At 41.2% G+C, this 23,609-nt stretch overlaps 31 non-coding genes across 31 annotated transcripts; 11 read left to right on the top strand and 20 right to left on the bottom strand.

Moving 5' to 3' along the window:
- Positions 1-262: 262 nt before the first annotated feature.
- Positions 263-357, top strand: TRNAI-UAU (transfer RNA isoleucine (anticodon UAU)). The gene is made up of 2 exons: positions 263-300; positions 322-357. It is a non-coding gene; the product is annotated as a tRNA-Ile (tRNA).
- Positions 358-1,541: 1,184 nt separating this feature from the next.
- Positions 1,542-1,613, bottom strand: TRNAT-UGU (transfer RNA threonine (anticodon UGU)). The gene has a single exon. It is a non-coding gene; the product is annotated as a tRNA-Thr (tRNA).
- Positions 1,614-2,203: 590 nt separating this feature from the next.
- Positions 2,204-2,285, bottom strand: TRNAS-GCU (transfer RNA serine (anticodon GCU)). The gene has a single exon. It is a non-coding gene; the product is annotated as a tRNA-Ser (tRNA).
- Positions 2,286-2,574: 289 nt separating this feature from the next.
- TRNAI-UAU (transfer RNA isoleucine (anticodon UAU)) lies at positions 2,575-2,669 on the top strand. Its single transcript has 2 exons — positions 2,575-2,612; positions 2,634-2,669. It is a non-coding gene; the product is annotated as a tRNA-Ile (tRNA).
- Positions 2,670-3,839: 1,170 nt separating this feature from the next.
- TRNAT-UGU (transfer RNA threonine (anticodon UGU)) lies at positions 3,840-3,911 on the bottom strand. The gene has a single exon. It is a non-coding gene; the product is annotated as a tRNA-Thr (tRNA).
- Positions 3,912-4,501: 590 nt separating this feature from the next.
- Positions 4,502-4,583, bottom strand: TRNAS-GCU (transfer RNA serine (anticodon GCU)). Its single transcript has one exon. It is a non-coding gene; the product is annotated as a tRNA-Ser (tRNA).
- A 289-nt stretch (positions 4,584-4,872) lies between these two features.
- On the top strand, positions 4,873-4,967 carry TRNAI-UAU (transfer RNA isoleucine (anticodon UAU)). The gene is made up of 2 exons: positions 4,873-4,910; positions 4,932-4,967. It is a non-coding gene; the product is annotated as a tRNA-Ile (tRNA).
- A 1,184-nt stretch (positions 4,968-6,151) lies between these two features.
- TRNAT-UGU (transfer RNA threonine (anticodon UGU)) lies at positions 6,152-6,223 on the bottom strand. The gene has a single exon. It is a non-coding gene; the product is annotated as a tRNA-Thr (tRNA).
- A 590-nt stretch (positions 6,224-6,813) lies between these two features.
- On the bottom strand, positions 6,814-6,895 carry TRNAS-GCU (transfer RNA serine (anticodon GCU)). The gene has a single exon. It is a non-coding gene; the product is annotated as a tRNA-Ser (tRNA).
- A 289-nt stretch (positions 6,896-7,184) lies between these two features.
- TRNAI-UAU (transfer RNA isoleucine (anticodon UAU)) lies at positions 7,185-7,279 on the top strand. The gene is made up of 2 exons: positions 7,185-7,222; positions 7,244-7,279. It is a non-coding gene; the product is annotated as a tRNA-Ile (tRNA).
- Positions 7,280-8,463: 1,184 nt separating this feature from the next.
- Positions 8,464-8,535, bottom strand: TRNAT-UGU (transfer RNA threonine (anticodon UGU)). Its single transcript has one exon. It is a non-coding gene; the product is annotated as a tRNA-Thr (tRNA).
- A 590-nt stretch (positions 8,536-9,125) lies between these two features.
- On the bottom strand, positions 9,126-9,207 carry TRNAS-GCU (transfer RNA serine (anticodon GCU)). Its single transcript has one exon. It is a non-coding gene; the product is annotated as a tRNA-Ser (tRNA).
- Positions 9,208-9,496: 289 nt separating this feature from the next.
- TRNAI-UAU (transfer RNA isoleucine (anticodon UAU)) lies at positions 9,497-9,591 on the top strand. The gene is made up of 2 exons: positions 9,497-9,534; positions 9,556-9,591. It is a non-coding gene; the product is annotated as a tRNA-Ile (tRNA).
- Positions 9,592-10,761: 1,170 nt separating this feature from the next.
- On the bottom strand, positions 10,762-10,833 carry TRNAT-UGU (transfer RNA threonine (anticodon UGU)). Its single transcript has one exon. It is a non-coding gene; the product is annotated as a tRNA-Thr (tRNA).
- A 590-nt stretch (positions 10,834-11,423) lies between these two features.
- Positions 11,424-11,505, bottom strand: TRNAS-GCU (transfer RNA serine (anticodon GCU)). The gene has a single exon. It is a non-coding gene; the product is annotated as a tRNA-Ser (tRNA).
- A 289-nt stretch (positions 11,506-11,794) lies between these two features.
- On the top strand, positions 11,795-11,889 carry TRNAI-UAU (transfer RNA isoleucine (anticodon UAU)). Its single transcript has 2 exons — positions 11,795-11,832; positions 11,854-11,889. It is a non-coding gene; the product is annotated as a tRNA-Ile (tRNA).
- A 1,170-nt stretch (positions 11,890-13,059) lies between these two features.
- On the bottom strand, positions 13,060-13,131 carry TRNAT-UGU (transfer RNA threonine (anticodon UGU)). The gene has a single exon. It is a non-coding gene; the product is annotated as a tRNA-Thr (tRNA).
- Positions 13,132-13,721: 590 nt separating this feature from the next.
- TRNAS-GCU (transfer RNA serine (anticodon GCU)) lies at positions 13,722-13,803 on the bottom strand. Its single transcript has one exon. It is a non-coding gene; the product is annotated as a tRNA-Ser (tRNA).
- A 289-nt stretch (positions 13,804-14,092) lies between these two features.
- TRNAI-UAU (transfer RNA isoleucine (anticodon UAU)) lies at positions 14,093-14,187 on the top strand. Its single transcript has 2 exons — positions 14,093-14,130; positions 14,152-14,187. It is a non-coding gene; the product is annotated as a tRNA-Ile (tRNA).
- A 1,184-nt stretch (positions 14,188-15,371) lies between these two features.
- TRNAT-UGU (transfer RNA threonine (anticodon UGU)) lies at positions 15,372-15,443 on the bottom strand. The gene has a single exon. It is a non-coding gene; the product is annotated as a tRNA-Thr (tRNA).
- Positions 15,444-16,033: 590 nt separating this feature from the next.
- Positions 16,034-16,115, bottom strand: TRNAS-GCU (transfer RNA serine (anticodon GCU)). The gene has a single exon. It is a non-coding gene; the product is annotated as a tRNA-Ser (tRNA).
- Positions 16,116-16,404: 289 nt separating this feature from the next.
- TRNAI-UAU (transfer RNA isoleucine (anticodon UAU)) lies at positions 16,405-16,499 on the top strand. Its single transcript has 2 exons — positions 16,405-16,442; positions 16,464-16,499. It is a non-coding gene; the product is annotated as a tRNA-Ile (tRNA).
- A 1,184-nt stretch (positions 16,500-17,683) lies between these two features.
- On the bottom strand, positions 17,684-17,755 carry TRNAT-UGU (transfer RNA threonine (anticodon UGU)). Its single transcript has one exon. It is a non-coding gene; the product is annotated as a tRNA-Thr (tRNA).
- Positions 17,756-18,345: 590 nt separating this feature from the next.
- On the bottom strand, positions 18,346-18,427 carry TRNAS-GCU (transfer RNA serine (anticodon GCU)). The gene has a single exon. It is a non-coding gene; the product is annotated as a tRNA-Ser (tRNA).
- A 289-nt stretch (positions 18,428-18,716) lies between these two features.
- Positions 18,717-18,811, top strand: TRNAI-UAU (transfer RNA isoleucine (anticodon UAU)). Its single transcript has 2 exons — positions 18,717-18,754; positions 18,776-18,811. It is a non-coding gene; the product is annotated as a tRNA-Ile (tRNA).
- A 1,184-nt stretch (positions 18,812-19,995) lies between these two features.
- On the bottom strand, positions 19,996-20,067 carry TRNAT-UGU (transfer RNA threonine (anticodon UGU)). The gene has a single exon. It is a non-coding gene; the product is annotated as a tRNA-Thr (tRNA).
- Positions 20,068-20,657: 590 nt separating this feature from the next.
- On the bottom strand, positions 20,658-20,739 carry TRNAS-GCU (transfer RNA serine (anticodon GCU)). Its single transcript has one exon. It is a non-coding gene; the product is annotated as a tRNA-Ser (tRNA).
- Positions 20,740-21,028: 289 nt separating this feature from the next.
- TRNAI-UAU (transfer RNA isoleucine (anticodon UAU)) lies at positions 21,029-21,123 on the top strand. The gene is made up of 2 exons: positions 21,029-21,066; positions 21,088-21,123. It is a non-coding gene; the product is annotated as a tRNA-Ile (tRNA).
- A 1,170-nt stretch (positions 21,124-22,293) lies between these two features.
- TRNAT-UGU (transfer RNA threonine (anticodon UGU)) lies at positions 22,294-22,365 on the bottom strand. The gene has a single exon. It is a non-coding gene; the product is annotated as a tRNA-Thr (tRNA).
- Positions 22,366-22,955: 590 nt separating this feature from the next.
- TRNAS-GCU (transfer RNA serine (anticodon GCU)) lies at positions 22,956-23,037 on the bottom strand. The gene has a single exon. It is a non-coding gene; the product is annotated as a tRNA-Ser (tRNA).
- A 289-nt stretch (positions 23,038-23,326) lies between these two features.
- TRNAI-UAU (transfer RNA isoleucine (anticodon UAU)) lies at positions 23,327-23,421 on the top strand. Its single transcript has 2 exons — positions 23,327-23,364; positions 23,386-23,421. It is a non-coding gene; the product is annotated as a tRNA-Ile (tRNA).
- The last annotated feature ends 188 nt before the right edge of the window (positions 23,422-23,609 follow it).

Raw genomic sequence — 23,609 nt, 5'->3', positions numbered from 1 at the left:
GGTAAAATTCTAACTTTGTGCTAATTAAAAATAAGCATAAGTTTATCCTAGACTGTGTCAGGACGGCAAATGTATGGGGTGTTCAATAGACAGAGCACATGATATAGCAGAATTATCAAATCTATTCCATTTGGACTGTATTTTTAATAGTCATGATAACATGCTAGCATGTGAGTCGATCTTGTTCAGTGAATAATGGAGCAGTGCAGTATCTACTTGGTTTGCACTAGATGGCTCAAATGGGGAGAAATGAAAACAGTGAGCTCCAGTGGCGCAATCGGTTAGCGCGCGGTACTTATACAGCAGTACTTGCACTGAGCCATGCTGAGGTTGTGAGTTCGAGCCTCACCTGGAGCAGCTGATTGGTTTTCATAAATCATTTCACTAAAAGTAAAGATTAGACTCAGAATAAAGACGGCTTTTGCTAAAGAGTCTTTACTTCTTTTCAGGATCTGCGTGTCCGACTCCTCCAGGTGCCAAATATCACATATCATATGCGATGCTCCTTATAAAGTTTCCATGATGTGCCATCTTGCATAGCATGCAAACACCACATCAGTGCATTTAAAAATTCTTTTGTAGAATAATAAATATGATGAATACATTGTTGTCACGGGATAACCATAAACTGAGGAGCTGCAAACAGTGCTGTGTCAGCTACATACAATACAATTTAACTCAAAGAAATATCAAAAGAAGAGCATCATCATATTAAAGTTTCTAGTCAACATAAGAGTTGCACCATAGCAGCTTATGGTGCTTTCTGCTCAGATTGTGCCTCCAATCCCACATTGACTTTTTTAATTCTTTGCAATTTTAAAAAACAATTCCTGCTCAAAGTTAGCTTTTCAAAACCATTGAACCTATTACATTTATTTCTCTAACCTGTGAATGGGGTCCATGTTCTCTTTTCCTCATTCCCATCATGATACTCCCTTTCCGGAAACCAAGTTCACTTCTTTATCCAGCCCACCCATCCAAGGTCACCAAATCTATGAAGCAATTCTGCTTTTTCTCACATTCTCTCCATGTACAAGATACCTTGTTTCAATTGAATGGACAGCAGGAGAGGTGAATATTTATGGTTAGTGGGGGTGGGGTTTTGAAGATTAACCTCATTTGACTAAGAGCCGGGGTATCTGGGAGAAAAAGTATTTTAAGGGGGATGAAGTTCATATCTCCTTGGTGAAATTTCTAGAGCCTTATTTCATCCTTTCTGTGGATGCAGACTCAGTCGGAACAGACGTCCTAGTCCTCGCCCTGCCTTTCAAAGGAACTTTAAATATGCATGGCTTATTTGGCTTTGCCCGGCGGGGCTTGCCCGGCGGGGCTTGCCCGGCGGGGTGAGAATGGCGTTTGTCAGGCGTTCGTCAGGCGATCGGAAGGGGTGAGGCAATAGTTTATGGTTCAATGGTTTTCATGAAGTCTTCTTGATAAGATGAAAGCAGGAAAGGGAAGCTTGTAAATAAGCAAACTTAAGACAAGGTGTGAGTCCTAGAAAGAATGACTCGAAAACAACATACAGAAACACACATATAAAAAGGCCCTGATGAGGCTTGAACTCATGACCCCTGGTTTACAAGACCAGTGCTCTGCCACTGAGCTACAAGGCCGGCCTGCCTGCAGTTTGTAAATCGCAACATGTATTCTTACTGCGGTATGACGATATCTATGATTTTGAGACTCTGTATGGAAATGCAGTTGCATTTGAATGACTACATGCGTGCACAAATCGAAGAGCATGCTTAAGACACTTTTCTTGAAAGTAGGAAAAACTCCATTTTGATTTGAGAACATAAGAGTATTCACATTTATGACCATACTGAAAGCTCTAGAGAGTATGTCCGCAATCAGTGACAGATAGAGAACTCACTTATTAGAAGTGATCTGTCTCTGTGGGGCAGACAAATGTAAACACTCATACACTTGAGACGGCTGAAACTTTAGGAGTAAGAAATGCTTTCTTATCAGTCTATCTATCCAAACTGGTTGGAAGGCCAGGAGTGAGGAATAGGCAATCCTCTGGACACTTCATGAAAGATCTAATTTCAATTAAGCACAAAATACTTCCCTTTATTTGACATAAAATGCCATAATGGACTAGTCAGTTGGGCCCTTCTAGTGGATTATGGCAGTGTCTTGAAAGAGAGTGTAATTGTACTTCGAGACATGCTCACCTTCAAAAGAGTGTCTGATGGCTTTCCGACGAAGGTGGGATTCGAACCCACACGTGCAAAGCACAATGGATTAGCAGTCCATCGCCTTAACCACTCGGCCACCTCGTCTGCCTTAGGGGCCTATATTTCATTTTTGGGGAAATTCTAACTATGTGCTAATTAAAAATAAGCATAAGTTTATCCTAGACTGTGTCAGAACGGCAAATGTATGGGGTGTTCAATAGACAGAGCACATGATATAGCAGAATTATCAAATCTATTCCATTTGGACTGTATTTTTAATAGTCATGATAACGTGCTAGCATGTGAGTCGATCTTGTTCAGTGAATAATGGAGCAGTGCAGTATCTACTTGGTTTGCACTAGATGGCTCAAATGGGGAGAAATGAAAACAGTGAGCTCCAGTGGCGCAATCGGTTAGCGCGCGGTACTTATACAGCAGTACTTGCACTGAGCCATGCCGAGGTTGTGAGTTCGAGCCTCACCTGGAGCAGCTGATTGGTTTTCATAAATCATTTCACTAAAAGTAAAGATTAGACTCAGAATAAAGACGGCTTTTGCTAAAGAGTCTTTACTTCTTTTCAGGATCTGCGTGTCCGACTCCTCCAGGTGCCAAATATCACATATCATATGCGATGCTCCTTATAAAGTTTCCATGATGTGCCATCTTGCATAGCATGCAAACACCACATCAGTGCATTTAAAAATTCTTTTGTAGAATAATAAATATGATGAATACATTGTTGTCACGGGATAACCATAAACTGAGGAGCTGCAAACAGTGCTGTGTCAGCTACATACAATACAATTTAACTCAAAGAAATATCAAAAGAAGAGCATCATCATATTAAAGTTTCTAGTCAACATAAGAGTTGCACCATAGCAGCTTATGGTGCTTTCTGCTCAGATTGTGCCTCCAATCCCACATTGACTTTTTTAATTCTTTGCAATTTTAAAAAACAATTCCTGCTCAAAGTTAGCTTTTCAAAACCATTGAACCTATTACATTTATTTCTCTAACCTGTGAATGTGGTCCATGTTCTCTTTTCCTCATTCCCATCATGATACTCCCTTTCCGGAAACCAAGTTCACTTTTTTATCCAGCCCACCCATCCAAGGTCACCAAATCTATGAAGCAATTCTGCTTTTTCTCACATTCTCTCCATGTACAAGATACCTTGTATCAATTGAATGGACAGCAGGAGAGGTGAATATTTATGGTTAGTGGGGGTGGGGTTTTGAAGATTAACCTCATTTGACTAAGAGCCGGGGTATCTGGGAGAAAAAGTATTTTAAGGGGGATGAAGTTCATATCTCCTTGGTGAAATTTCTAGAGCCTTATTTCATCCTTTCTGTGGATGCAGACTCAGTCGGAACAGACGTCCTAGTCCTCGCTCTGCCTTTCAAAGGAACTTTAAATATGCATGGCTTATTTGGCTTTGCCCGGCAGGGCTTGCCCGGCGGGGTGAGAATGGCGTTTGTCAGGCGTTCGTCAGGCGATCGGAAGGGGTGAGGCAATAGTTTATGGTTCAATGGTTTTCATGAAGTCTTCTTGATAAGATGAAAGCAGGAAAGGGAAGCTTGTCAATAAGCAAACTTAAAACAAGGTGTGAGTCCTAGAAAGAATGACTCGAAAACAACATACAGAAACACACATATAAAAAGGCCCTGATGAGGCTTGAACTCATGACCCCTGGTTTACAAGACCAGTGCTCTGCCACTGAGCTACAAGGCCGGCCTGCCTACAGTTTGTAAATCGCAACATGTATTCTTACTGCGGTATGACGATATCTATGATTTTGAGACTCTGTATGGAAATGCAGTTGCATTTGAATGACTACATGCGTGCACAAATCGAAGAGCATGCTTAAGACACTTTTCTTGAAAGTAGGAACAACTCCATTTTGATTTGAGAACATAAGAGTATTCACATTTATGACCATACTGAAAGCTCTAGAGAGTATGTCCGCAATCAGTGACAGATAGAGAACTCACTTATTAGAAGTGATCTGTCTCTGTGGGGCAGACAAATGTAAACATTCATACACTTGAGACGGCTGAAACTTTAGGAGTAAGAAATGCTTTCTTGTCAGTCTATCTATCCAAACTGGTTGGAAGGCCAGGAGTGAGGAATAGGCAAACCTCTGGACACTTCATGAAAGATCTAATTTCAATTAAGCACAAAATACTTCCCTTTATTTGACATAAAATGCCATAATGGACTAGTCAGTTGGGCCCTTCTAGTGGATTATGGCAGTGTCTTGAAAGAGAGTGTAATTGTACTTCGAGACATGCTCACCTTCAAAAGAGTGTCTGATGGCTTTCTGACGAAGGTGGGATTCGAACCCATGCGTGCAGAGCACAATGGATTAGCAGTCCATCGCCTTAACCACTCGGCCACCTCGTCTGCCTTAGGGGCCTATATTTCATTTTTGGGGAAATTCTAACTATGTGCTAATTAAAAATAAGCATAAGTTTATCCTAGACTGTGTCAGAACGGCAAATGTATGGGGTGTTCAATAGACAGAGCACATGATATAGCAGAATTATCAAATCTATTCCATTTGGACTGTATTTTTAATAGTCATGATAACATGCTAGCATGTGAGTCGATCTTGTTCAGTGAATAATGGAGCAGTGCAGTATCTACTTAGTTTGCACTAGATGGCTCAAATGGGGAGAAATGAAAACAGTGAGCTCCAGTGGCGCAATCGGTTAGCGTGCGGTACTTATAGAGCAGTACTTGCACTGAGCCATGCCGAGGTTGTGAGTTCGAGCCTCACCTGGAGCAGCTGATTGGTTTTCATAAATCATTTCACTAAAAGTAAAGATTAGACTCAGAATAAAGACGGCTTTTGCTAAAGAGTCTTTACTTCTTTTCAGGATCTGCGTGTCCGACTCCTCCAGGTGCCAAATATCACATATCATATGCGATGCTCCTTATAAAGTTTCCATGATGTGCCATCTTGCATAGCATGCAAACACCACATCAGTGCATTTAAAAATTCTTTTGTAGAATAATAAATATGATGAATACATTGTTGTCACGGGATAACCATAAACTGAGGAGCTGCAAACAGTGCTGTGTCAGCTACATACAATACAATTTAACTCAAAGAAATATCAAAAGAAGAGCATCATCATATTAAAGTTTCTAGTCAACATAAGAGTTGCACCATAGCAGCTTATGGTGCTTTCTGCTCAGATTGTGCCTCCAATCCCACATTGACTTTTTCAATTCTTTGCAATTTTAAAAAACAATTCCTGCTCAAAGTTAGCTTTTCAAAACCATTGAACCTATTACATTTATTTCTCTAACCTGTGAATGTGGTCCATGTTCTCTTTTCCTCATTCCCATCATGATACTCCCTTTCCGGAAACCAAGTTCACTTCTTTATCCAGCCCACCCATTCAAGGTCACCAAATCTATGAAGCAATTCTGCTTTTTCTCACATTCTCTCCATGTACAAGATACCTTGTATCAATTGAATGGACAGCAGGAGAGGTGAATATTTATGGTTAGTGGGGGTGGGGTTTTGAAGATTAACCTCATTTGACTAAGAGCCGGGGTATCTGGGAGAAAAAGTATTTTAAGGGGGATGAAGTTCATATCTCCTTGGTGAAATTTCTAGAGCCTTATTTCATCCTTTCTGTGGATGCAGACTCAGTCGGAACAGACGTCCTAGTCCTCGCTCTGCCTTTCAAAGGAACTTTAAATATGCATGGCTTATTTGGCTTTGCCCGGCAGGGCTTGCCCGGCAGGGCTTGCCCGGCGGGGTGAGAATGGCGTTTGTCAGGCGTTCGTCAGGCGATCGGAAGGGGTGAGGCAATAGTTTATGGTTCAATGGTTTTCATGAAGACTTCTTGATAAGATGAAAGCAGGAAAGGGAAGCTTGTCAATAAGCAAACTTAAAACAAGGTGTGAGTCCTAGAAAGAATGACTCGAAAACAACATACAGAAACACACATATAAAAAGGCCCTGATGAGGCTTGAACTCATGACCCCTGGTTTACAAGACCAGTGCTCTGCCACTGAGCTACAAGGCCGGCATGCCTGCAGTTTGTAAATCGCAACATGTATTCTTACTGCGGTATGACGATATCTATGATTTTGAGACTCTGTATGGAAATGCAGTTGCATTTGAATGACTACATGCGTGCACAAATCGAAGAGCATGCTTAAGACACTTTTCTTGAAAGTAGGAACAACTCCATTTTGATTTGAGAACATAAGAGTATTCACATTTATGACCATACTGAAAGCTCTAGAGAGTATGTCCGCAATCAGTGACAGATAGAGAACTCACTTATTAGAAGTGATCTGTCTCTGTGGGGCAGACAAATGTAAACACTCATACACTTGAGACGGTTGAAACTTTAGGAGTAAGAAATGCTTTCTTGTCAGTCTATCTATCCAAACTGGTTGGAAGGCCAGGAGTGAGGAATAGGCAAACCTCTGGACACTTCATGAAAGATCTAATTTCAATTAAGCACAAAATACTTCCCTTTATTTGACATAAAATGCCATAATGGACTAGTCAGTTGGGCCCTTCTAGTGGATTATTGCAGTGTCTTGAAAGAGAGTGTAATTGTACTTCGAGACATGCTCACCTTCAAAAGAGTGTCTGATGGCTTTCTGACGAAGGTGGGATTCGAACCCACGCGTGCAGAGCACAATGGATTAGCAGTCCATCGCCTTAAACACTCCGCCACCTCGTCTGCCTTAGGGGCCTATATTTCATTTTTGGGGAAATTCTAACTATGTGCTAATTAAAAATAAGCATAAGTTTATCCTAGACTGTGTCAGGACGGCAAATGTATGGGGTGTTCAATAGACAGAGCACATGATATAGCAGAATTATCAAATCTATTCCATTTGGACTGTATTTTTAATAGTCATGATAACATGCTAGCATGTGAGTCGATCTTGTTCAGTGAATAATGGAGCAGTGCAGTATCTACTTGGTTTGCACTAGATGGCTCAAATGGGGAGAAATGAAAACAGTGAGCTCCAGTGGCGCAATCGGTTAGCGCGCGGTACTTATAGAGCAGTACTTGCACTGAGCAATGCCGAGGTTGTGAGTTCGAGCCTCACCTGGAGCAGCTGATTGGTTTTCATAAATCATTTCACTAAAAGTAAAGATTAGACTCAGAATAAAGACGGCTTTTGCTAAAGAGTCTTTACTTCTTTTCAGGATCTGCGTGTCCGACTCCTCCAGGTGCCAAATATCACATATCATATGCGATGCTCCTTATAAAGTTTCCATGATGTGCCATCTTGCATAGCATGCAAACACCACATCAGTGCATTTAAAAATTCTTTTGTAGAATAATAAATATGATGAATACATTGTTGTCACGGGATAACCATAAACTGAGGAGCTGCAAACAGTGCTGTGTCAGCTACATACAATACAATTTAACTCAAAGAAATATCAAAAGAAGAGCATCATCATATTAAAATTTCTAGTCAACATAAGAGTTGCACCATAGCAGCTTATGGTGCTTTCTGCTCAGATTGTGCCTCCAATCCCACATTGACTTTTTTAATTCTTTGCAATTTTAAAAAACAATTCCTGCTCAAAGTTAGCTTTTCAAAACCATTGAACCTATTACATTTATTTCTCTAACCTGTGAATGGGGTCCATGTTCTCTTTTCCTCATTCCCATCATGATACTCCCTTTCCGGAAACCAAGTTCACTTCTTTATCCAGCCCACCCATCCAAGGTCACCAAATCTATGAAGCAATTCTGCTTTTTCTCACATTCTCTCCATGTACAAGATACCTTGTTTCAATTGAATGGACAGCAGGAGAGGTGAATATTTATGGTTAGTGGGGGTGGGGTTTTGAAGATTAACCTCATTTGACTAAGAGCCGGGGTATCTGGGAGAAAAAGTATTTTAAGGGGGATGAAGTTCATATCTCCTTGGTGAAATTTCTAGAGTCTTATTTCATCCTTTCTGTGGATGCAGACTCAGTCGGAACAGACGTCCTAGTCCTCGCCCTGCCTTTCAAAGGAACTTTAAATATGCATGGCTTATTTGGCTTTGCCCGGCAGGGCTTGCCCGGCAGGGCTTGCCCGGCGGGGTGAGAATGGCGTTTGTCAGGCGTTCGTCAGGCGATCGGAAGGGGTGAGGCAATAGTTTATGGTTCAATGGTTTTCATGAAGACTTCTTGATAAGATGAAAGCAGGAAAGGGAAGCTTGTCAATAAGCAAACTTAAAACAAGGTGTGAGTCCTAGAAAGAATGACTCGAAAACAACATACAGAAACACACACATAAAAAGGCCCTGATGAGGCTTGAACTCATGACCCCTGGTTTACAAGACCAGTGCTCTACCACTGAGCTACAAGGCCGGCCTGCCTGCAGTTTGTAAATCGCAACATGTATTCTTACTGCGGTATGACGATATCTATGATTTTGAGACTCTGTATGGAAATGCAGTTGCATTTGAATGACTACATGCGTGCACAAATCGAAGAGCATGCTTAAGACACTTTTCTTGAAAGTAGGAACAACTCCATTTTGATTTGAGAACATAAGAGTATTCACATTTATGACCATACTGAAAGCTCTAGAGAGTATGTCCGCAATCAGTGACAGATAGAGAACTCACTTATTAGAAGTGATCTGTCTCTGTGGGGCAGACAAATGTAAACACTCATACACTTGAGACGGCTGAAACTTTAGGAGTAAGAAATGCTTTCTTATCAGTCTATCTATCCAAACTGGTTGGAAGGCCAGGAGTGAGGAATAGGCAATCCTCTGGACACTTCATGAAAGATCTAATTTCAATTAAGCACAAAATACTTCCCTTTATTTGACATAAAATGCCATAATGGACTAGTCAGTTGGGCCCTTCTAGTGGATTATGGCAGTGTCTTGAAAGAGAGTGTAATTGTACTTCGAGACATGCTCACCTTCAAAAGAGTGTCTGATGGCTTTCCGACGAAGGTGGGATTCGAACCCACGCGTGCAAAGCACAATGGATTAGCAGTCCATCGCCTTAACCACTCGGCCACCTCGTCTGCCTTAGGGGCCTATATTTCATTTTTGGGGAAATTCTAACTATGTGCTAATTAAAAATAAGCATAAGTTTATCCTAGACTGTGTCAGAACGGCAAATGTATGGGGTGTTCAATAGACAGAGCACATGATATAGCAGAATTATCAAATCTATTCCATTTGGACTGTATTTTTAATAGTCATGATAACGTGCTAGCATGTGAGTCGATCTTGTTCAGTGAATAATGGAGCAGTGCAGTATCTACTTGGTTTGCACTAGATGGCTCAAATGGGGAGAAATGAAAACAGTGAGCTCCAGTGGCGCAATCGGTTAGCGCGCGGTACTTATACAGCAGTACTTGCACTGAGCCATGCCGAGGTTGTGAGTTCGAGCCTCACCTGGAGCAGCTGATTGGTTTTCATAAATCATTTCACTAAAAGTAAAGATTAGACTCAGAATAAAGACGGCTTTTGCTAAAGAGTCTTTACTTCTTTTCAGGATCTGCGTGTCCGACTCCTCCAGGTGCCAAATATCACATATCATATGCGATGCTCCTTATAAAGTTTCCATGATGTGCCATCTTGCATAGCATGCAAACACCACATCAGTGCATTTAAAAATTCTTTTGTAGAATAATAAATATGATGAATACATTGTTGTCACGGGATAACCATAAACTGAGGAGCTGCAAACAGTGCTGTGTCAGCTACATACAATACAATTTAACTCAAAGAAATATCAAAAGAAGAGCATCATCATATTAAAGTTTCTAGTCAACATAAGAGTTGCACCATAGCAGCTTATGGTGCTTTCTGCTCAGATTGTGCCTCCAATCCCACATTGACTTTTTTAATTCTTTGCAATTTTAAAAAACAATTCCTGCTCAAAGTTAGCTTTTCAAAACCATTGAACCTATTACATTTATTTCTCTAACCTGTGAATGTGGTCCATGTTCTCTTTTCCTCATTCCCATCATGATACTCCCTTTCCGGAAACCAAGTTCACTTTTTTATCCAGCCCACCCATCCAAGGTCACCAAATCTATGAAGCAATTCTGCTTTTTCTCACATTCTCTCCATGTACAAGATACCTTGTATCAATTGAATGGACAGCAGGAGAGGTGAATATTTATGGTTAGTGGGGGTGGGGTTTTGAAGATTAACCTCATTTGACTAAGAGCCGGGGTATCTGGGAGAAAAAGTATTTTAAGGGGGATGAAGTTCATATCTCCTTGGTGAAATTTCTAGAGCCTTATTTCATCCTTTCTGTGGATGCAGACTCAGTCGGAACAGACGTCCTAGTCCTCGCTCTGCCTTTCAAAGGAACTTTAAATATGCATGGCTTATTTGGCTTTGCCCGGCAGGGCTTGCCCGGCGGGGTGAGAATGGCGTTTGTCAGGCGTTCGTCAGGCGATCGGAAGGGGTGAGGCAATAGTTTATGGTTCAATGGTTTTCATGAAGTCTTCTTGATAAGATGAAAGCAGGAAAGGGAAGCTTGTCAATAAGCAAACTTAAAACAAGGTGTGAGTCCTAGAAAGAATGACTCGAAAACAACATACAGAAACACACATATAAAAAGGCCCTGATGAGGCTTGAACTCATGACCCCTGGTTTACAAGACCAGTGCTCTGCCACTGAGCTACAAGGCCGGCCTGCCTACAGTTTGTAAATCGCAACATGTATTCTTACTGCGGTATGACGATATCTATGATTTTGAGACTCTGTATGGAAATGCAGTTGCATTTGAATGACTACATGCGTGCACAAATCGAAGAGCATGCTTAAGACACTTTTCTTGAAAGTAGGAACAACTCCATTTTGATTTGAGAACATAAGAGTATTCACATTTATGACCATACTGAAAGCTCTAGAGAGTATGTCCGCAATCAGTGACAGATAGAGAACTCACTTATTAGAAGTGATCTGTCTCTGTGGGGCAGACAAATGTAAACATTCATACACTTGAGACGGCTGAAACTTTAGGAGTAAGAAATGCTTTCTTGTCAGTCTATCTATCCAAACTGGTTGGAAGGCCAGGAGTGAGGAATAGGCAAACCTCTGGACACTTCATGAAAGATCTAATTTCAATTAAGCACAAAATACTTCCCTTTATTTGACATAAAATGCCATAATGGACTAGTCAGTTGGGCCCTTCTAGTGGATTATGGCAGTGTCTTGAAAGAGAGTGTAATTGTACTTCGAGACATGCTCACCTTCAAAAGAGTGTCTGATGGCTTTCTGACGAAGGTGGGATTCGAACCCATGCGTGCAGAGCACAATGGATTAGCAGTCCATCGCCTTAACCACTCGGCCACCTCGTCTGCCTTAGGGGCCTATATTTCATTTTTGGGGAAATTCTAACTATGTGCTAATTAAAAATAAGCATAAGTTTATCCTAGACTGTGTCAGAACGGCAAATGTATGGGGTGTTCAATAGACAGAGCACATGATATAGCAGAATTATCAAATCTATTCCATTTGGACTGTATTTTTAATAGTCATGATAACATGCTAGCATGTGAGTCGATCTTGTTCAGTGAATAATGGAGCAGTGCAGTATCTACTTAGTTTGCACTAGATGGCTCAAATGGGGAGAAATGAAAACAGTGAGCTCCAGTGGCGCAATCGGTTAGCGTGCGGTACTTATAGAGCAGTACTTGCACTGAGCCATGCCGAGGTTGTGAGTTCGAGCCTCACCTGGAGCAGCTGATTGGTTTTCATAAATCATTTCACTAAAAGTAAAGATTAGACTCAGAATAAAGACGGCTTTTGCTAAAGAGTCTTTACTTCTTTTCAGGATCTGCGTGTCCGACTCCTCCAGGTGCCAAATATCACATATCATATGCGATGCTCCTTATAAAGTTTCCATGATGTGCCATCTTGCATAGCATGCAAACACCACATCAGTGCATTTAAAAATTCTTTTGTAGAATAATAAATATGATGAATACATTGTTGTCACGGGATAACCATAAACTGAGGAGCTGCAAACAGTGCTGTGTCAGCTACATACAATACAATTTAACTCAAAGAAATATCAAAAGAAGAGCATCATCATATTAAAGTTTCTAGTCAACATAAGAGTTGCACCATAGCAGCTTATGGTGCTTTCTGCTCAGATTGTGCCTCCAATCCCACATTGACTTTTTCAATTCTTTGCAATTTTAAAAAACAATTCCTGCTCAAAGTTAGCTTTTCAAAACCATTGAACCTATTACATTTATTTCTCTAACCTGTGAATGTGGTCCATGTTCTCTTTTCCTCATTCCCATCATGATACTCCCTTTCCGGAAACCAAGTTCACTTCTTTATCCAGCCCACCCATTCAAGGTCACCAAATCTATGAAGCAATTCTGCTTTTTCTCACATTCTCTCCATGTACAAGATACCTTGTATCAATTGAATGGACAGCAGGAGAGGTGAATATTTATGGTTAGTGGGGGTGGGGTTTTGAAGATTAACCTCATTTGACTAAGAGCCGGGGTATCTGGGAGAAAAAGTATTTTAAGGGGGATGAAGTTCATATCTCCTTGGTGAAATTTCTAGAGACTTATTTCATCCTTTCTGTGGATGCAGACTCAGTCGGAACAGACGTCCTAGTCCTCGCTCTGCCTTTCAAAGGAACTTTAAATATGCATGGCTTATTTGGCTTTGCCCGGCAGGGCTTGCCCGGCGGGGTGAGAATGGCGTTTGTCAGGCGTTCGTCAGGCGATCGGAAGGGGTGAGGCAATAGTTTATGGTTCAATGGTTTTCATGAAGTCTTCTTGATAAGATGAAAGCAGGAAAGGGAAGCTTGTCAATAAGCAAACTTAAGACAAGGTGTGAGTCCTAGAAAGAATGACTCGAAAACAACATACAGAAACACACATATAAAAAGGCCCTGATGAGGCTTGAACTCATGACCCCTGGTTTACAAGACCAGTGCTCTGCCACTGAGCTACAAGGCCGGCCTGCCTGCAGTTTGTAAATCGCAACATGTATTCTTACTGCGGTATGACGATATCTATGATTTTGAGACTCTGTATGGAAATGCAGTTGCATTTGAATGACTACATGCGTGCACAAATCGAAGAGCATGCTTAAGACACTTTTCTTGAAAGTAGGAAAAACTCCATTTTGATTTGAGAACATAAGAGTATTCACATTTATGACCATACTGAAAGCTCTAGAGAGTATGTCCGCAATCAGTGACAGATAGAGAACTCACTTATTAGAAGTGATCTGTCTCTGTGGGGCAGACAAATGTAAACACTCATACACTTGAGACGGCTGAAACTTTAGGAGTAAGAAATGCTTTCTTATCAGTCTATCTATCCAAACTGGTTGGAAGGCCAGGAGTGAGGAATAGGCAATCCTCTGGACACTTCATGAAAGATCTAATTTCAATTAAGCACAAAATACTTCCCTTTATTTGACATAAAATGCCATAATGGACTAGTCAGTTGGGCCCTTCTAGTGGATTATGGCAGTGTCTTGAAAGAGAGTGTAATTGTACTTCGAGACATGCTCACCTTCAAAAGAGTGTCTGATGGCTTTCCGACGAAGGTGGGATTCGAACCCACGCGTGCAGAGCACAATGGATTAGCAGTCCATCGCCTTAACCACTCGGCCACCTCGTCTGCCTTAGGGGCCTATATTTCATTTTTGGGGAAATTCTAACTATGTGCTAATTAAAAATAAGCATAAGTTTATCCTAGACTGTGTCAGAACGGCAAATGTATGGGGTGTTCAATAGACAGAGCACATGATATAGCAGAATTATCAAATCTATTCCATTTGGACTGTATTTTTAATAGTCATGATAACGTGCTAGCATGTGAGTCGATCTTGTTCAGTGAATAATGGAGCAGTGCAGTATCTACTTGGTTTGCACTAGATGGCTCAAATGGGGAGAAATGAAAACAGTGAGCTCCAGTGGCGCAATCGGTTAGCGCGCGGTACTTATACAGCAGTACTTGCACTGAGCCATGCCGAGGTTGTGAGTTCGAGCCTCACCTGGAGCAGCTGATTGGTTTTCATAAATCATTTCACTAAAAGTAAAGATTAGACTCAGAATAAAGACGGCTTTTGCTAAAGAGTCTTTACTTCTTTTCAGGATCTGCGTGTCCGACTCCTCCAGGTGCCAAATATCACATATCATATGCGATGCTCCTTATAAAGTTTCCATGATGTGCCATCTTGCATAGCATGCAAACACCACATCAGTGCATTTAAAAATTCTTTTGTAGAATAATAAATATGATGAATACATTGTTGTCACGGGATAACCATAAACTGAGGAGCTGCAAACAGTGCTGTGTCAGCTACATACAATACAATTTAACTCAAAGAAATATCAAAAGAAGAGCATCATCATATTAAAGTTTCTAGTCAACATAAGAGTTGCACCATAGCAGCTTATGGTGCTTTCTGCTCAGATTGTGCCTCCAATCCCACATTGACTTTTTCAATTCTTTGCAATTTTAAAAAACAATTCCTGCTCAAAGTTAGCTTTTCAAAACCATTGAACCTATTACATTTATTTCTCTAACCTGTGAATGTGGTCCATGTTCTCTTTTCCTCATTCCCATCATGATACTCCCTTTCCGGAAACCAAGTTCACTTCTTTATCCAGCCCACCCATTCAAGGTCACCAAATCTATGAAGCAATTCTGCTTTTTCTCACATTCTCTCCATGTACAAGATACCTTGTATCAATTGAATGGACAGCAGGAGAGGTGAATATTTATGGTTAGTGGGGGTGGGGTTTTGAAGATTAACCTCATTTGACTAAGAGCCGGGGTATCTGGGAGAAAAAGTATTTTAAGGGGGATGAAGTTCATATCTCCTTGGTGAAATTTCTAGAGCCTTATTTCATCCGTTCTGTGGATGCAGACTCAGTCGGAACAGACGTCCTAGTCCTCGCTCTGCCTTTCAAAGGAACTTTAAATATGCATGGCTTATTTGGCTTTGCCCGGCAGGGCTTGCCCGGCAGGGCTTGCCCGGCGGGGTGAGAATGGCGTTTGTCAGGCGTTCGTCAGGCGATCGGAAGGGGTGAGGCAATAGTTTATGGTTCAATGGTTTTCATGAAGACTTCTTGATAAGATGAAAGCAGGAAAGGGAAGCTTGTCAATAAGCAAACTTAAAACAAGGTGTGAGTCCTAGAAAGAATGACTCGAAAACAACATACAGAAACACACATATAAAAAGGCCCTGATGAGGCTTGAACTCATGACCCCTGGTTTACAAGACCAGTGCTCTGCCACTGAGCTACAAGGCCGGCATGCCTGCAGTTTGTAAATCGCAACATGTATTCTTACTGCGGTATGACGATATCTATGATTTTGAGACTCTGTATGGAAATGCAGTTGCATTTGAATGACTACATGCGTGCACAAATCGAAGAGCATGCTTAAGACACTTTTCTTGAAAGTAGGAACAACTCCATTTTGATTTGAGAACATAAGAGTATTCACATTTATGACCATACTGAAAGCTCTAGAGAGTATGTCCGCAATCAGTGACAGATAGAGAACTCACTTATTAGAAGTGATCTGTCTCTGTGGGGCAGACAAATGTAAACACTCATACACTTGAGACGGTTGAAACTTTAGGAGTAAGAAATGCTTTCTTGTCAGTCTATCTATCCAAACTGGTTGGAAGGCCAGGAGTGAGGAATAGGCAAACCTCTGGACACTTCATGAAAGATCTAATTTCAATTAAGCACAAAATACTTCCCTTTATTTGACATAAAATGCCATAATGGACTAGTCAGTTGGGCCCTTCTAGTGGATTATTGCAGTGTCTTGAAAGAGAGTGTAATTGTACTTCGAGACATGCTCACCTTCAAAAGAGTGTCTGATGGCTTTCTGACGAAGGTGGGATTCGAACCCACGCGTGCAGAGCACAATGGATTAGCAGTCCATCGCCTTAAACACTCCGCCACCTCGTCTGCCTTAGGGGCCTATATTTCATTTTTGGGGAAATTCTAACTATGTGCTAATTAAAAATAAGCATAAGTTTATCCTAGACTGTGTCAGGACGGCAAATGTATGGGGTGTTCAATAGACAGAGCACATGATATAGCAGAATTATCAAATCTATTCCATTTGGACTGTATTTTTAATAGTCATGATAACATGCTAGCATGTGAGTCGATCTTGTTCAGTGAATAATGGAGCAGTGCAGTATCTACTTGGTTTGCACTAGATGGCTCAAATGGGGAGAAATGAAAACAGTGAGCTCCAGTGGCGCAATCGGTTAGCGCGCGGTACTTATAGAGCAGTACTTGCACTGAGCAATGCCGAGGTTGTGAGTTCGAGCCTCACCTGGAGCAGCTGATTGGTTTTCATAAATCATTTCACTAAAAGTAAAGATTAGACTCAGAATAAAGACGGCTTTTGCTAAAGAGTCTTTACTTCTTTTCAGGATCTGCGTGTCCGACTCCTCCAGGTGCCAAATATCACATATCATATGCGATGCTCCTTATAAAGTTTCCATGATGTGCCATCTTGCATAGCATGCAAACACCACATCAGTGCATTTAAAAATTCTTTTGTAGAATAATAAATATGATGAATACATTGTTGTCACGGGATAACCATAAACTGAGGAGCTGCAAACAGTGCTGTGTCAGCTACATACAATACAATTTAACTCAAAGAAATATCAAAAGAAGAGCATCATCATATTAAAATTTCTAGTCAACATAAGAGTTGCACCATAGCAGCTTATGGTGCTTTCTGCTCAGATTGTGCCTCCAATCCCACATTGACTTTTTTAATTCTTTGCAATTTTAAAAAACAATTCCTGCTCAAAGTTAGCTTTTCAAAACCATTGAACCTATTACATTTATTTCTCTAACCTGTGAATGGGGTCCATGTTCTCTTTTCCTCATTCCCATCATGATACTCCCTTTCCGGAAACCAAGTTCACTTCTTTATCCAGCCCACCCATCCAAGGTCACCAAATCTATGAAGCAATTCTGCTTTTTCTCACATTCTCTCCATGTACAAGATACCTTGTTTCAATTGAATGGACAGCAGGAGAGGTGAATATTTATGGTTAGTGGGGGTGGGGTTTTGAAGATTAACCTCATTTGACTAAGAGCCGGGGTATCTGGGAGAAAAAGTATTTTAAGGGGGATGAAGTTCATATCTCCTTGGTGAAATTTCTAGAGTCTTATTTCATCCTTTCTGTGGATGCAGACTCAGTCGGAACAGACGTCCTAGTCCTCGCCCTGCCTTTCAAAGGAACTTTAAATATGCATGGCTTATTTGGCTTTGCCCGGCAGGGCTTGCCCGGCAGGGCTTGCCCGGCGGGGTGAGAATGGCGTTTGTCAGGCGTTCGTCAGGCGATCGGAAGGGGTGAGGCAATAGTTTATGGTTCAATGGTTTTCATGAAGACTTCTTGATAAGATGAAAGCAGGAAAGGGAAGCTTGTCAATAAGCAAACTTAAAACAAGGTGTGAGTCCTAGAAAGAATGACTCGAAAACAACATACAGAAACACACACATAAAAAGGCCCTGATGAGGCTTGAACTCATGACCCCTGGTTTACAAGACCAGTGCTCTACCACTGAGCTACAAGGCCGGCCTGCCTGCAGTTTGTAAATCGCAACATGTATTCTTACTGCGGTATGACGATATCTATGATTTTGAGACTCTGTATGGAAATGCAGTTGCATTTGAATGACTACATGCGTGCACAAATCGAAGAGCATGCTTAAGACACTTTTCTTGAAAGTAGGAACAACTCCATTTTGATTTGAGAACATAAGAGTATTCACATTTATGACCATACTGAAAGCTCTAGAGAGTATGTCCGCAATCAGTGACAGATAGAGAACTCACTTATTAGAAGTGATCTGTCTCTGTGGGGCAGACAAATGTAAACACTCATACACTTGAGACGGTTGAAACTTTAGGAGTAAGAAATGCTTTCTTGTCAGTCTATCTATCCAAACTGGTTGGAAGGCCAGGAGTGAGGAATAGGCAAACCTCTGGACACTTCATGAAAGATCTAATTTCAATTAAGCACAAAATACTTCCCTTTATTTGACATAAAATGCCATAATGGACTAGTCAGTTGGGCCCTTCTAGTGGATTATGGCAGTGTCTTGAAAGAGAGTGTAATTGTACTTCGAGACATGCTCACCTTCAAAAGAGTGTCTGATGGCTTTCTGACGAAGGTGGGATTCGAACCCACGCGTGCAGAGCACAATGGATTAGCAGTCCATCGCCTTAAACACTCCGCCACCTCGTCTGCCTTAGGGGCCTATATTTCATTTTTGGGGAAATTCTAACTATGTGCTAATTAAAAATAAGCATAAGTTTATCCTAGACTGTGTCAGAACGGCAAATGTATGGGGTGTTCAATAGACAGAGCACATGATATAGCAGAATTATCAAATCTATTCCATTTGGACTGTATTTTTAATAGTCATGATAACGTGCTAGCATGTGAGTCGATCTTGTTCAGTGAATAATGGAGCAGTGCAGTATCTACTTGGTTTGCACTAGATGGCTCAAATGGGGAGAAATGAAAACAGTGAGCTCCAGTGGCGCAATCGGTTAGCGCGCGGTACTTATACAGCAGTACTTGCACTGAGCCATGCCGAGGTTGTGAGTTCGAGCCTCACCTGGAGCAGCTGATTGGTTTTCATAAATCATTTCACTAAAAGTAAAGATTAGACTCAGAATAAAGACGGCTTTTGCTAAAGAGTCTTTACTTCTTTTCAGGATCTGCGTGTCCGACTCCTCCAGGTGCCAAATATCACATATCATATGCGATGCTCCTTATAAAGTTTCCATGATGTGCCATCTTGCATAGCATGCAAACACCACATCAGTGCATTTAAAAATTCTTTTGTAGAATAATAAATATGATGAATACATTGTTGTCACGGGATAACCATAAACTGAGGAGCTGCAAACAGTGCTGTGTCAGCTACATACAATACAATTTAACTCAAAGAAATATCAAAAGAAGAGCATCATCATATTAAAATTTCTAGTCAACATAAGAGTTGCACCATAGCAGCTTATGGTGCTTTCTGCTCAGATTGTGCCTCCAATCCCACATTGACTTTTTTAATTCTTTGCAATTTTAAAAAACAATTCCTGCTCAAAGTTAGCTTTTCAAAACCATTGAACCTATTACATTTATTTCTCTAACCTGTGAATGGGGTCCATGTTCTCTTTTCCTCATTCCCATCATGATACTCCCTTTCCGGAAACCAAGTTCACTTCTTTATCCAGCCCACCCATCCAAGGTCACCAAATCTATGAAGCAATTCTGCTTTTTCTCACATTCTCTCCATGTACAAGATACCTTGTTTCAATTGAATGGACAGCAGGAGAGGTGAATATTTATGGTTAGTGGGGGTGGGGTTTTGAAGATTAACCTCATTTGACTAAGAGCCGGGGTATCTGGGAGAAAAAGTATTTTAAGGGGGATGAAGTTCATATCTCCTTGGTGAAATTTCTAGAGTCTTATTTCATCCTTTCTGTGGATGCAGACTCAGTCGGAACAGACGTCCTAGTCCTCGCCCTGCCTTTCAAAGGAACTTTAAATATGCATGGCTTATTTGGCTTTGCCCGGCAGGGCTTGCCCGGCAGGGCTTGCCCGGCGGGGTGAGAATGGCGTTTGTCAGGCGTTCGTCAGGCGATCGGAAGGGGTGAGGCAATAGTTTATGGTTCAATGGTTTTCATGAAGACTTCTTGATAAGATGAAAGCAGGAAAGGGAAGCTTGTCAATAAGCAAACTTAAAACAAGGTGTGAGTCCTAGAAAGAATGACTCGAAAACAACATACAGAAACACACACATAAAAAGGCCCTGATGAGGCTTGAACTCATGACCCCTGGTTTACAAGACCAGTGCTCTACCACTGAGCTACAAGGCCGGCCTGCCTGCAGTTTGTAAATCGCAACATGTATTCTTACTGCGGTATGACGATATCTATGATTTTGAGACTCTGTATGGAAATGCAGTTGCATTTGAATGACTACATGCGTGCACAAATCGAAGAGCATGCTTAAGACACTTTTCTTGAAAGTAGGAACAACTCCATTTTGATTTGAGAACATAAGAGTATTCACATTTATGACCATACTGAAAGCTCTAGAGAGTATGTCCGCAATCAGTGACAGATAGAGAACTCACTTATTAGAAGTGATCTGTCTCTGTGGGGCAGACAAATGTAAACACTCATACACTTGAGACGGCTGAAACTTTAGGAGTAAGAAATGCTTTCTTATCAGTCTATCTATCCAAACTGGTTGGAAGGCCAGGAGTGAGGAATAGGCAATCCTCTGGACACTTCATGAAAGATCTAATTTCAATTAAGCACAAAATACTTCCCTTTATTTGACATAAAATGCCATAATGGACTAGTCAGTTGGGCCCTTCTAGTGGATTATGGCAGTGTCTTGAAAGAGAGTGTAATTGTACTTCGAGACATGCTCACCTTCAAAAGAGTGTCTGATGGCTTTCCGACGAAGGTGGGATTCGAACCCACGCGTGCAAAGCACAATGGATTAGCAGTCCATCGCCTTAACCACTCGGCCACCTCGTCTGCCTTAGGGGCCTATATTTCATTTTTGGGGAAATTCTAACTATGTGCTAATTAAAAATAAGCATAAGTTTATCCTAGACTGTGTCAGAACGGCAAATGTATGGGGTGTTCAATAGACAGAGCACATGATATAGCAGAATTATCAAATCTATTCCATTTGGACTGTATTTTTAATAGTCATGATAACGTGCTAGCATGTGAGTCGATCTTGTTCAGTGAATAATGGAGCAGTGCAGTATCTACTTGGTTTGCACTAGATGGCTCAAATGGGGAGAAATGAAAACAGTGAGCTCCAGTGGCGCAATCGGTTAGCGCGCGGTACTTATACAGCAGTACTTGCACTGAGCCATGCCGAGGTTGTGAGTTCGAGCCTCACCTGGAGCAGCTGATTGGTTTTCATAAATCATTTCACTAAAAGTAAAGATTAGACTCAGAATAAAGACGGCTTTTGCTAAAGAGTCTTTACTTCTTTTCAGGATCTGCGTGTCCGACTCCTCCAGGTGCCAAATATCACATATCATATGCGATGCTCCTTATAAAGTTTCCATGATGTGCCATCTTGCATAGCATGCAAACACCACATCAGTGCATTTAAAAATTCTTTTGTAGAATAATAAATATGATGAATACATTGTTGTCACGGGATAACCATAAACTGAGGAGCTGCAAACAGTGCTGTGTCAGCTACATACAATACAATTTAACTCAAAGAAATATCAAAAGAAGAGCATCATCATATTAAAGTTTCTAGTCAACATAAGAGTTGCACCATAGCAGCTTATGGTGCTTTCTGCTCAGATTGTGCCTCCAATCCCACATTGACTTTTTTAATTCTTTGCAATTTTAAAAAACAATTCCTGCTCAAAGTTAGCTTTTCAAAACCATTGAACCTATTACATTTATTTCTCTAACCTGTGAATGTGGTCCATGTTCTCTTTTCCTCATTCCCATCATGATACTCCCTTTCCGGAAACCAAGTTCACTTTTTTATCCAGCCCACCCATCCAAGGTCACCAAATCTATGAAGCAATTCTGCTTTTTCTCACATTCTCTCCATGTACAAGATACCTTGTATCAATTGAATGGACAGCAGGAGAGGTGAATATTTATGGTTAGTGGGGGTGGGGTTTTGAAGATTAACCTCATTTGACTAAGAGCCGGGGTATCTGGGAGAAAAAGTATTTTAAGGGGGATGAAGTTCATATCTCCTTGGTGAAATTTCTAGAGCCTTATTTCATCCTTTCTGTGGATGCAGACTCAGTCGGAACAGACGTCCTAGTCCTCGCTCTGCCTTTCAAAGGAACTTTAAATATGCATGGCTTATTTGGCTTTGCCCGGCAGGGCTTGCCCGGCGGGGTGAGAATGGCGTTTGTCAGGCGTTCGTCAGGCGATCGGAAGGGGTGAGGCAATAGTTTATGGTTCAATGGTTTTCATGAAGTCTTCTTGATAAGATGAAAGCAGGAAAGGGAAGCTTGTCAATAAGCAAACTTAAAACAAGGTGTGAGTCCTAGAAAGAATGACTCGAAAACAACATACAGAAACACACATATAAAAAGGCCCTGATGAGGCTTGAACTCATGACCCCTGGTTTACAAGACCAGTGCTCTGCCACTGAGCTACAAGGCCGGCCTGCCTACAGTTTGTAAATCGCAACATGTATTCTTACTGCGGTATGACGATATCTATGATTTTGAGACTCTGTATGGAAATGCAGTTGCATTTGAATGACTACATGCGTGCACAAATCGAAGAGCATGCTTAAGACACTTTTCTTGAAAGTAGGAACAACTCCATTTTGATTTGAGAACATAAGAGTATTCACATTTATGACCATACTGAAAGCTCTAGAGAGTATGTCCGCAATCAGTGACAGATAGAGAACTCACTTATTAGAAGTGATCTGTCTCTGTGGGGCAGACAAATGTAAACATTCATACACTTGAGACGGCTGAAACTTTAGGAGTAAGAAATGCTTTCTTGTCAGTCTATCTATCCAAACTGGTTGGAAGGCCAGGAGTGAGGAATAGGCAAACCTCTGGACACTTCATGAAAGATCTAATTTCAATTAAGCACAAAATACTTCCCTTTATTTGACATAAAATGCCATAATGGACTAGTCAGTTGGGCCCTTCTAGTGGATTATGGCAGTGTCTTGAAAGAGAGTGTAATTGTACTTCGAGACATGCTCACCTTCAAAAGAGTGTCTGATGGCTTTCTGACGAAGGTGGGATTCGAACCCATGCGTGCAGAGCACAATGGATTAGCAGTCCATCGCCTTAACCACTCGGCCACCTCGTCTGCCTTAGGGGCCTATATTTCATTTTTGGGGAAATTCTAACTATGTGCTAATTAAAAATAAGCATAAGTTTATCCTAGACTGTGTCAGAACGGCAAATGTATGGGGTGTTCAATAGACAGAGCACATGATATAGCAGAATTATCAAATCTATTCCATTTGGACTGTATTTTTAATAGTCATGATAACATGCTAGCATGTGAGTCGATCTTGTTCAGTGAATAATGGAGCAGTGCAGTATCTACTTAGTTTGCACTAGATGGCTCAAATGGGGAGAAATGAAAACAGTGAGCTCCAGTGGCGCAATCGGTTAGCGTGCGGTACTTATAGAGCAGTACTTGCACTGAGCCATGCCGAGGTTGTGAGTTCGAGCCTCACCTGGAGCAGCTGATTGGTTTTCATAAATCATTTCACTAAAAGTAAAGATTAGACTCAGAATAAAGACGGCTTTTGCTAAAGAGTCTTTACTTCTTTTCAGGATCTGCGTGTCCGACTCCTCCAGGTGCCAAATATCACATATCATATGCGATGCTCCTTATAAAGTTTCCATGATGTGCCATCTTGCATAGCATGC

Source organism: Lissotriton vulgaris, chromosome 5, assembly GCF_964263255.1.
Source record: "Lissotriton vulgaris chromosome 5, aLisVul1.2, whole genome shotgun sequence".
In the NCBI taxonomy this organism is placed as follows: domain Eukaryota; kingdom Metazoa; phylum Chordata; class Amphibia; order Caudata; family Salamandridae; genus Lissotriton; species Lissotriton vulgaris.
The sequence above is the reverse complement of the archived record's forward strand: the minus strand, read 5'-3'. Positions and strand labels throughout refer to the sequence as shown.